This window comes from Balaenoptera borealis, assembly GCF_965194805.1.
Source record: "Balaenoptera borealis genome assembly, chromosome: 5".
NCBI lineage: Eukaryota > Metazoa > Chordata > Mammalia > Artiodactyla > Balaenopteridae > Balaenoptera > Balaenoptera borealis.
The window spans coordinates 15,598,652-15,610,673 of NC_138862.1; the positions used below are offsets into that span (position 1 = coordinate 15,598,652).

General features: G+C 37.3%; 1 protein-coding gene and 1 long non-coding RNA gene across 10 annotated transcripts in view; one reads left to right on the forward strand and one right to left on the reverse strand.

Annotated features, from left to right (window-relative positions):
• GRIK1 (glutamate ionotropic receptor kainate type subunit 1) overlaps positions 1-12,022 on the forward strand; it is a 425,622-nt gene that overhangs the window by 182,562 nt on the left and 231,038 nt on the right. The gene's annotated exons all lie outside the window — the stretch shown is intronic.
• LOC309628743 lies at positions 891-8,704 on the reverse strand. The gene is made up of 2 exons (XR_014244691.1): positions 8,000-8,704; positions 891-7,967 (listed from the first exon to the last, which is right to left on the reverse strand). It is a non-coding gene; the product is annotated as an uncharacterized lncRNA (long non-coding RNA).

Consider the following 12,022-nt stretch of genomic DNA (forward strand, 5'->3'; position numbering starts at 1 on the left):
TAGGTCCCCAAATGTTAGCTCTGGTTCTGAGCCTCAAGTCTTCAAAATTCCAGATAAAATAGCTACTTCTTTCATCTCTACCAGATGCTTCCTGCAGTCACTCTTGACACAAAGTTCTGGTCCAGGGCAGTGTTTTTACCCTGCAGTCGGCTTACCTTTCCCTTAGAGTGCATCAGGGGTTGGAGTTGGTCAATGCAGAGTGGGTGCGTGAGAAAGGAAGGGAGGGAGGAAGGAAGGAAGGAAGGGAGGAAGGAAGGAAGGAAAGAAGGAAGGAAGGAAGGAAAGAAGGAAGGAGGAGAAGGAGGGAAGAAACAAAAAATATGCTCCAGGTATCTAGTTTATACATTATACTAGAAACAGATATACATATTTTAATTATATTAGAAAGGTTCTATCTTCCCCCCAGTTAATTCTTTTAACCTGGTTCCTCACTGTGTATGACATGTCATCATTAAAAAATAATTTGGAACTGAATCACTTTGCTGTACAGCAGAAACTGACACACACTGTAAATCAACTATACTTCACCAAAAATTTTTTAAAAATAAAATATAATTTTGTAACTCTTATCACTACAACCATTCCTACTAATACTCCTCTACTACTACCAAAATTCATGAAATCTGTAAATAAATAGTAAAAAATAATAAAATCACAATTTGGATTATGTACTTTATGTAATAAGTGTAAATTTACACTTTACATAGATGCTTCACCTTTTTAACGTTATCGCAACATTATGGACTAGGTTTTATTATATAGATAAAGAATTGAGACTCAGAAAAGTTAAATGATTTAATTCAATTCACACAAATAATAAACTGCACAGTTGAAATACACAAGCAGTTTTTCTGACTTTAAAATGTGCTTCCCTCTCCACATATATCAGGTTTCTTTTTCTTTCTTTCTTTCTTTCTCTCTTTTTTTCTTTCCCTCTTTTTCTTTCTCTTGCTGCCTTTTTAACAAATACAAATCTTTCTTGTCCAGGTACTACATACTAATTCACATTGAGATATCTGCTCCTTTCCTGTTGACAGAGACACCAAACATAGCAGAAAGGGCACAAAAAGAGAAGAAAAGAAAACCAAGGAGAAAGCTCAGTACTCGGCAATCTTGCCAAGGTCAACCATGGCTATAAATTTGGGTGTAAGGAATCAATCAAATAGGAGCCTCATTAACAAGGACACTTCAAAGGCGCTGCAGAGAACATGGAGCTCCAGCTTCTAACTCCACTTTACAGATGGGGATACTGAGGCCAAGGTTGTTTGACATGTCCACTAGTCAAATGACAAAGCTGAGTGCCCTGACTTGCAGTTTAGAGAGCCTTCCATCACTGAATCCTATCTGTCCCTACATGGTCAGCTGCATAAATTCTGAGTAGAACAACTGAACATACTGTCAATATACTCCATGACATGCAACTTACTAATTGGAGAGTTAAAGCTAACTTTTTCCCAGGTGTACAACAGGAAGGGCAGAAACAAATCATTTTTTAGTAATGATGAAATTCTCTCAGAAGTACCACTCACCTTAAAAATGTGCTTAGAAATTATTAATACACTCTCAGCATTCTGATTTTCCTGGCTTTCTGAAACTAAGATGTTGCAGGAGTGCCTTCATGGCTTTGATCATGGGCAGTCAAAGGGGACTTTGTGTAGCTTCCAGGGAAACGCTGTTGCCGGAAAAGTCAGAACTCTCTGTCATGCAGAAGAAACCATTACAGAACTTCCCGGCATTCCTAACTCCAGATCAAATTAGGATCAGAAGGCTGTTGTCATTGGCCCCCAGGAGCCTGTGGTTTTCTTATTTTCTTATCTGCATTTTTCTTCCCTGCCTATTCCAGGTAGCTGTCACAAGAAATATGAAAAGGGTATTCATTTGTTGATGATTCTTTGCTTCTTCTCACTTTCACATTCACAGCAAGGAAAAGAACAATTGCCTCCACAGGTCACTTCAGCATTTTGCACTCTTATGCACGCAAGTATCTTGATAGGCTCCAAACATGCAGTCTTACCCAATTTTTGAAATTTGTATTTTATATAAGGTGGATTCTTTTTGTATTGATTACAAGTGCTTATACCACCCTGCCTAGCAGAGTTTGGGTCATAAAAGTCACTAAATGTAAAACATTGTACACAGTTGCCCAAGTTGTCGTGTATCTGGACAAATTTATGAAAATAAAAGGAGTCATCCATTTGGGTTATTTCTACATTTTGGAAACTTAGCATCTTATGTTTTCTTAAGCTGCTCGGGAAAGTTCCAAACTTGAACATCTAAAAGGATTTGTGCAGACTGACAAAGTTGGCCAAGAAAGGAGACTTTCCTGATAACAAGAGGTGGCAGAACCCTGTGGTGCCGACCCTACCCTGTGATTCTCCCTTCTCTGAGGTTTCACTAATGACATGGCCTCCTCCTTAATGAACTCTTTGGGAGCTGGTCCTCCTTAAACTGACTTGGACAAGCTTGGATAAAACACTTCTCTTGCACCTGTGTAACACAACTGAAATGCCATCAGGAAATTCAAATAACACTTTTCTCAGTGCTATGGAGAAAGAATAAGTAAATAAATCCAAGTTAAGTGAATAGAGTTCATAAACATATAGCTTGCTTTCACAGTATTACCTGGGACTGGGGGTGGGATGTTGTACAAATGGATGTTTTGTGTTTATTTTATTGTTTAAAATGAGAGAGGATTAAATATGTTTAAGCTTTGATGGTGAAAAGAGTGATCAAAAGTGCAGAGTTAGAAACACTGGCAATAAGTCAAAAAATATTTCCTTTGAGAGCTACTGAAATTGTTGTCTATAATCAATGTTCACACTTTTATATCTTTCCCCAATTAACTGACAATGCATCTCTTCCTTCCCCTATTCTCAGGGTCTGCTTCACTAACCTTGACCCACATAGGAAGTCAGATAGAAATTGGAAATTTCCTTACTGAACATGAAAAGAGAACACAATAAGAAGTTGGGTGGTTAATCCAATGCATAAGAGCTGAATACATCCAACTCAAAAGGATGGCCTTGTTCACTAGCTAGGATAGCGCTTATATAACATGGCCCATATTGCTTCTGGGACTCTGTTCCTTTATTTTCCCATGGTTGCACAACCCCCTGTTGAGCATATGTTCTTCTTTAGTGCATTAATATATTCAGGGAGGTCACAATCAAGTCTTGCAGCACTGGGAACTCTTGACTAAGGTAACTGCCATTCTCTACTTTTATTCATCATTTGTTTGATTCATAGTTTAACTCTCAGAGGGCAATTTTATTTCCATTGTTTCTAAGATCTTGAGAGATACCTTATGGTATCCCACATAGGCTGACAAGAAGGAACACTGTAAAATAGTTTATTCAGATGCAGGATGCAAATTCACTATAAGTAAACCTATGAGAAATTAATTTTTGACCTGAATGGGACGTAGAAGATGGCTAACTGCAAATGATAATTTTTCCTTTTGATTGTTTTGTATGGTAGTATCTTGACATAGGAAAATAAAAAAGAGATTTGTGAGTGTGTAAAAACCATTAGAAGTTACTTTGAACTTCAAAAGAACAACACACTTTAAATTGTTTCTCCAGTTGTTCTCCCTAGTTGGCAATTCCCTGGTTTTTATTGGTGTGTAACCTCCTCTAATGTCAAGTCTCTAAACTGTGTTGCTCAGTGATTCACTAAAATCAATAATGCCCTACTTCAGACCAACCAAGTAGTTTCACTTGAACTTTTTCTCATAATCACTTTAAAATTAAAATCATTGAGTAAAATTCTAACTCTCCTAAATGACTATTTATGGTTTTCTGAATCAGCATGTATGTGTATGTGTATATGTATGTGTGTGTAGACAGAGAGAGAGAAATAGACAGAAACACCAATGGAAGGTCACCTTACTAAATTATTGGTTTGTCCTTTATTCCCGCAGTTTTTTGTTCAAACCTCAAATAAGTCACTTATCATGTCACACCATAGTGCCACTATTTGCATTTAGTCTTGCCCTTTACATTGTTCTATCCAATTTCGTATTCCGAGAGCTTGGCACAGAGGTAGAAATTCAGAAGGTATTTTAAAAATATTTGATAAAGGAATTAACAACAAATTAGGGCCCGTGTGTGCTCCCTGATCCATATTCTATGGTAGAAAGGTGTTAAAACTGAGTTTGCTGTTGTTACAGTGAGCATGCGGAGTGCGTAAACAAATTCCAAACCAGCATGTTATGTTATGTATATCTCTTCTCCTTACCCAGTTTTAAGAAACACAAAGTTGAAAAATTTTTGCTTTGACTGGCTGGTTCATCAAACAAGATTTTGTTTTCTATAGACCCACTTTTCATTCCATAATTATTGAAGACACACAAAATACAAGGCTAAATGCTAGGAATGAAAATCGGAATATGTTTAAATGGAGAAGAAGAAACAGTTGGGAAATAACCAAACAGCATGACAAAGATTCATTAGAGAGTTAGAATTGTCAGATTTTAACCCTGTACTCTATATTTCTACCTGTGGGACTTAAATCAAGGGTATTAGTTATCTATTGATAGCAATCTATAGTTATCTATCTTTACCCCAAAACTTAGCAGCTTAATAGAACACAAATTTATCACCTCACAGTTTATGTGAGTCAGGAATCCCTCTGTGTCAGAGTCTTTCACACCCATGACTGTGGTCTCATCTGCAGTCTCATCTGCAGTTTTAACTGTGGAGGGGGCAGCAGTTGTTGACAGGATTCAGTTCCTTGAGGATTGTTGGACTGAGAACCTCAACTGCAGTTAGCTGGAGGCCACCCTCAACTCCTTGCCATGTGGGTCTTTTCAACAAGCTATCTTACTTCATCAAAGTGTGCAAGCCAAGAAGGCAATAAAGAGAATCTATTATCAAGGTTAGACATCACAGTCATTTATAATCAAATCACAGAAGTGACATCACATCACTTTTTCTATACTCTGATTTTTAGAAACAACTTACTATGTCCAGCCCATATTCAAAGGGAGGGGATTGCACAAGACTGTGAATACCAGGAGGTGGGGATTACTGAAGGTGATCTTAAAGGCTGTCTGTTTCAGCAAATAACTAAATTTCTCTAAGCCTACTTCCTTTTCCTCTAAAATAGAAGACAAAATGTCTCCTACCTCATGGGATTGATGCGAAAATCAAATAGTACATTTAAACCCTGAGCATGTAGTGAGAACTCAGTAAATGTTAGTTCTCATTAGGTAATCACAACACACCATGACATGTCCTGTGGTCAGGTTATTCAAAGAACTATGGGACCACATGAGAGGAACACTTAACACCACCTTGAAAATTATAGACAAACTTTTCAGAACAGTTGAAGTCTACACTGAGGCTTGGATATAGGACAGAAGTAGCCAGCTAAGGCATAAGAAGAAAGAGGATGGGATTCCAGGGAGAGAGAAAGCCCTAGAAACCAGAGAGAGTGACATTGCCATCTAGACTGAGAACTGTGCAGGACGGATTACCCCTCTCCTCTTTGGCATTCCTGCCTGAAAGGTGGGACACAGAGAGAAGGTAAAATTAATGTCAGAAGCATGCAAATGTATGTGCACATACACCATCAAGCTCCAACACATGACACTTCATGCACATGACCTTTAATTAATGCAGAAATGTCTAGAGAGAGAAGGAGAATAGGAAGAGAAGCTAGAATTGTCATCTCTAGGTTAAAAGGACCTGAGTTTCTGGCAATGCCTCTTCTGTAAGTGAGATGCCATCCTGCCCCTGGTCCTTATAAAGCAGTGGTCTCCTGGGCCTGGGTGAGCCAGACCACTAGGACAAGCTTCCTTGGCTGGTGCATTCTCAGGAACTTTGATACTGTTTAAATTTCCCAATGCTAAACACTCATAACGTTTGAAATCCATTTCACAGCTCCTATATTTATAGGGCATTGTTTTAAATTAGACTTTATTGATGTTTTACTTTGAATTGCTAATATATTTATATTTTTCAAGATAAAACAAAATATTATCTCAAAACACACACTGAGGATTCTTGTTCCCATCCCCATGTCTTTCTACCCTCCCCCCAAAAGTTAATGGGAAATTACTGATTTTCCCCAAAGTTATTTCTTTGATTTTCTCCCAACATTTTATTTTGAAAGTTTTCAGACCACAAGGAAAGTTACAATAATCCTATTAAAAACACCCAAATGCCCTTCATCAATATTCACCAGGTGATAACATTTTGCTGCATTAGCTTTATCTCTTTCTCTCTGTATGTGTACATATACATATGTTCATTTCAGAGTTGGTTACAGAAATTAAAATACTTTACCTCTAAGTCTTTCTAAATAAACATGCAGAAACAGCTAGAAACACATTGGAAAAGGAGAGCAGGGAGGAGATTGGGAGAAGTATAGCCTTACCCAGGATTAAACCATACAATAAACCCTCTATAAGTAATGCAGTATAGTACTAGAACATGACTAGGCAGACATACCAATGATACAGAACAGAATACCTAGAAATAAACTCAAGTACATATGAAAATTTAGAAGCAAGAAGGGTGACATCTCAAAACAGTGAGGAAAAGATGTACTATTTTTTAGTAGTGTGGGGCAAACTAAAGAGCTATTTGGAAAATGTAAACTTGGGTTCACTACATACATAAAAAGACGCTCCAAATGCATCAGATCTCAGTATGCAAACAGTGAAAAAGTATAATACTAAAAAATAATAATAATAAGTGAATTTCTTTATAACCTAAGTGTAAAAAAAAAAAAATCCAGGCACAATTTCAAAAACTGATAAATGTGCCTGCAACAAAAATATTAAAACATCACATGGCAAAAGCTGAAATTTGTTTAGGAAAATTCATCCATAAACCCACTTGTGTTCCACACTTTTATTGAACCAAGCAGTGAGGTTTATTATTCAGTGGTGACTAAATTTCCATGTGTTCGGGCAGAGGTAAGCTCTTTCCTCTGAGATTTCCATTATACATCTGTTGGGTGACTCACTGACATGTAACATTGTCCTGGTCCCAGGGAACCGACGTACTTGGAAAATCTGCTCATTGCATCTCCAATTCAAGTGTTTGACATCCTTCTAAGTATGGCTGTCAAGTTCTTGCTCTTCCTCTGTCTTCATACTTAATTTTTCATTTAATGCATTTCTAATAAAAACACAAGACTCTGTACTGAAGATATTTAGCATGAATTTGGAAACATGAGAAGATAGAAACCTCTTTTATTTCTAATTTCTTTTTAACAATAGAAATAAATTAAACTCAATCATGTTTGCATGAATGATTCTATTTTCATTTAAGGGACTCTTGCATCCAAAGATTTTGCAGAATTAGGTAAACTCTTTGTCAGATTTTCCTAACTCATTTATTTTTATTTGAGGGCATATGGTAAGATTCTTTCCTTGACAGAATACCATGAAATTAATTTTGACATATCGCTGTAAATGATGCCATTGTACCACCTCCATGATTAAATATTCACAAACATTGCCCAGAGCTTTCAAAAGGACTCTGTTTCCTTCCCATAGCAAAGGCCTGGAAAGTGATGAGCCCATTTCCTGGTGATGGGCAAAAGCAAGAAAATATATGAGGATTCAAGAATTTGTCAAATGATACAACAGCAATAAATTTTCTACCAGTCTACCTGTAGAAACATGTAAAATCCCTAATGAGATTTTGCACTAAAAAAGTTAATGGTTGGATAAGTTAAAATATGACAGTTTAATAAAAATGATCATGTTCTAACAGGTCATTCAACTGGCAAGCTTTGAAAACTTCTGGTGTAAAATTAATATATCAAAATGGCTTCTGTATCCTTCAAGAAATGTGTCTTTTAGGAGAACCATAGCTTGCCTAAGTTTTAAATTTTATTTTTTTTTCATCAACATGACTTTAAAATGATTCCAAGGATAGAAATAGGAAAGGCTTTTTCCCCTCTAGCAATTTTTAAAAAATTTCTCTCTTGGGTGAAATGGTACTTAGCAGCAGCTGCAGCCACAGTCTTTCAGTTCTGCCCCCACCATCACTCACTTTCTTTCAGTTCTGCCCCCACCATCACTCACTTTTACGCACAGTCTGCACCATTTTTAAAATGTCACTTTGCTGTTTAACAGGAAGAAAAAATGGATCAATACTCCAAAAAAACATAAATTAACCTGTCAAGGACTGAACATCGTTAAGAGATCTGATCAGCATAATAAAAATCTGGTCTCTAGTCTCAAATCATGGCCAGAGACAGCCACTGAATACCACGGGGACTCATTTTCCTAAATTGTGAAAAGCACATTTTGAAAAGGACCAGAAGTTTCTTATGGACAAGAAAGGCAACAAAAAGAATAGTTTAGAGAAGCGTTGAGCATCCCTTCAAGAGGGCCTTGCCAAAGTGGCAAGGAGAGGGAACAGGATTGACTAGGAGGAGTTGGTTTCTAGAGCTTCAGCTTCCATAATAACGTTTCCTAAAACCGATCTGCCTGCAAATGCAGCACAGTCAAGGTGTCCCCTTGGTGAATTGAACTTCTCTGCCTTAAGAAAAGAAAGGTCAGCCTCTGGCCTACCCACTGTCTAGTCTTTCTGCAGTGCTTTAGGGTGTAATAACTGCCGCCACTGGTAACTGTGGTCCTGCGAGTTGGCAACAAATCCCTTCCTAGGTGGGGTGCTTTCAAATATTTTGCTACTAAAAAATTAGAGGACATACTTGAATTAACTAATAGATAGCACTCTTTAATAATGGCACTCTTTTATAGAGTAGCACTCTATAAAACTAATCTATAACTAATAGATAGCACTCTTTTATAATTATAAATATTCTAAATAAATTATGATTATATAAATTATAAAATATATTAGTTATAATGAACTATATTTACTAAAATTAATACATTATAAATGTTATACTATATACATGTGTGTATATGTGTACATGTTCATTGCAGAAAATACAGAAAGATTATGCATAAAACATTTCCAAATCATAAATATAAGTTATTTTAGAGTAAAATTCTATGGAACAAGTTGAGGAGAAAGTTAAAGGTGCTAATGTAAAACTGTTAAAACTAACTTATTATGATGTTACATGAACGATGGTGGGAAGCAAATCACCTCCAAGTTTATATTCTATTGGATACTTTAAATGGAGTGAAATAATTATTTTAAATGCCAATATTTTTAGTATGCTGACAATTATACTTTTACAAGTATTTAAATGCATTATAAACATATTTTTTTAATCCCCTATCTCTATATTGTCCCTCCCCTTCCCTCTCCCCACTGGTAACCACTAGTTTGTTCTCTATATACGTGTCTGCTTCTTTTTTGTTTTATTCACTAGTTTGTTGTATTTTTTAGATTCCACATATAAGTGATAACATGCAATATTTGTCTTTCTCTGTTTGACTTATTTCTGTCTGACTTAGCATAATGCCCTCCAAGTCTATCCATGTTGTTGCGAATGGCAAAATTTCATTCTTTTTTAAAGCTGAGTAGTATTCCATTGTATATGTATATTATTAATATAGATATATTATATATATATATATGTATATATATACACACCACATCTTCTTTATCCATTCATTTGTTGATGGACACTTAGGTTGCATCCATATCTTGGCAACTGTAAATTATGCTGCTATAAAGATTGGGGTGCATTTATCTTTTCTAATTAGTGTTGTTGTTTTTTTCTGATATATACCCAGGAGTTGAATTGCTGGGTCATGTGGTAGTTCTATTTTTGGTTTTTTGAGAAACCTCCATACTGTTTTCCACAGGGGCTGCACCAGTTTACATTTCCACCAACAGTGTAGGAGGGTTCCCTTTACTCCACATCCTCACCAAAATTTGTTATTTGTGTTCTTTTTGATGATGGCCATTCTGACAGGTGTGAGGTGGTACCTCACTGTGGTTTTGATTTGCATTTCCCTGATGATTAGCAATATTGAGCTACAGTAATCAAAACAGTATGGTACTGCCACAAAAACAGATACATAGATCAATGGAACAGGATAGAGGCCCCAGAGATAAACCCGCACACTTTTGGTTAATTAATCTATGACAAAGGAAGCAAGAATATAAAATGGAGAAAACACAGTCTCTTCAATAAGTGGTGCTAGGAAAACTGGACAGCTACATGTAAAAGAATGAAATTAGAACAGTCTCTACCATCATATAGAAAAATAAACTCAAAACTGATTAAAGACCTAAGTGTAAGGCCATAAAACTCCCAGAGGAAAATAGGCAGAATACTCTTTGACATAAATCACAAATATTTTTTGTGTCTGTCTCCTAAGCAAAGGAAACAAAAGCAAAAATAAACAAATAGGACCTAATTAAACTTAAAAGCTTTTGCACATCAAAGGAAACCATCAACAAAACAAAAAGACAGCCTACTGAATGAGAGAAGATATTTGCAAATGATATGATTGATAAGGGGTTAATATCCAACATATATAAACAGTTCATACAACTCAATGTCAACAACACAAACAACCCGCTTAAAAAATGAGCAGAAGAACTGAATAGACATTTTTCCAAAGAGGAAATGCAGATGGCCAACAGGCATGTTATGAACATTTTAAAATATTTTTCAAAATTACTTTTTTGGGGAGGGAGGTTGCATTAGTCAGGATTCTCCAGAGAAATAAAACTAATAGAATATATAAAGAGAGGAAAAGATTTGTTATAAGGAATTGACTCACATAATTACAGAGGCTGAGAAGTCCCACAATCTGTCATTTACAAGCTGGAGACCCAGGAAAGCCTGTGGTGTAACTCAGCCCAAGCGCAAAGGCCTAAGAATGACACGAGCCCATGGTATATGTTCCAATTCAGGCCTGAAGGGCCTGAGAACCAGGAGCATCCAGGACAGGAGAAGACCTATGTCTGAGCTTAAGAAATCAGGCAAGAATTTTAAAAGGTGAATTTCTCCATCCGACCCCTCTTGTTCTATTCAGGGCCTCAATGGATTGGATGATGTGCACCCACATTAAGGACGGTGATCTACTTTTCTGAATCCACAGATTCAAATGTTAATCTCATCTGGAAACACCCTCACATACTTGCTCAGAAATAATGGTTAATCTGGGCGCACCATGGCCCAGTCTTATTTATTTATTTATTTATTTTTTTAAAAGAAATTCACGTTCTTTTATTTATTTATTTATTTATGACTGTGTTGAGTCATCGTTTCTGTGCGAGGGCTTTCTCCAGTGGCGGCAAGTGGGGACCACTCTTCATCGCGGTGCGCGGGCCTCTCACCATCGCGGCTTCTCTTGTTGCGGAGCACAGGCCCCAGACGCGCAGGCTCAGCAGTTGTGGCTCACGGGCCCAGTTGCTCCGTGGCATGTGGGATCTTCCCAGACCAGGGCTCGAACCCGCATCCCCTGCATTGGCAGGCAGACTCTCAACCACTGCGCCACCAGGGAAGCCCCGGCCCAGTCTTATTGACTCACAAAGTTAACCCTCCTGGAGTGAACAGATATATTCAGAGGCCTCTGGTTTATATTGTATAGAATGAAGGCATCATCTGCCTCCACGCTTCCCAGTCTCCATACCACTGCCAGAATAACTGGTGAAAACACAGCTCTGACTTCTTCTTGTCTCTTCTAAAACTTCTTCAAGTCCCTTCTACCTTAAGAAAAATCCAAATCCTTCAGCCCAGTCTACAGTCTCTTCAACTACGGTCCCATCCCTTTCCTGCCTCCTCTTCTGCAATTTCTCCATGTTCCGTCCACACAGAGCACTGGCCAAAGGAATTATTCTCAGCATATCCTCTTCTCTTACTGTGGTACCTTTGGCATCAGGATTCCTCTTCTTAGAATGCTGTCCTTCTCATTCTCTTCCCATTAGGGGCCCCATTTAAAATGGGACATTGCCAGAGGGGTCTACCTGGACCATCCTATCTAAAATAGCACTCTTGTCTCTGTCACCCTTGATCCCTCATCTTACTTGATGTGTAAGCACAGCACTTTACATTGCCTGTCATTATATTAAATATCTTTTTTTAATGTCTTTTTTTCTTCTACTAGGCTATAGTTTCCATGAAAGCA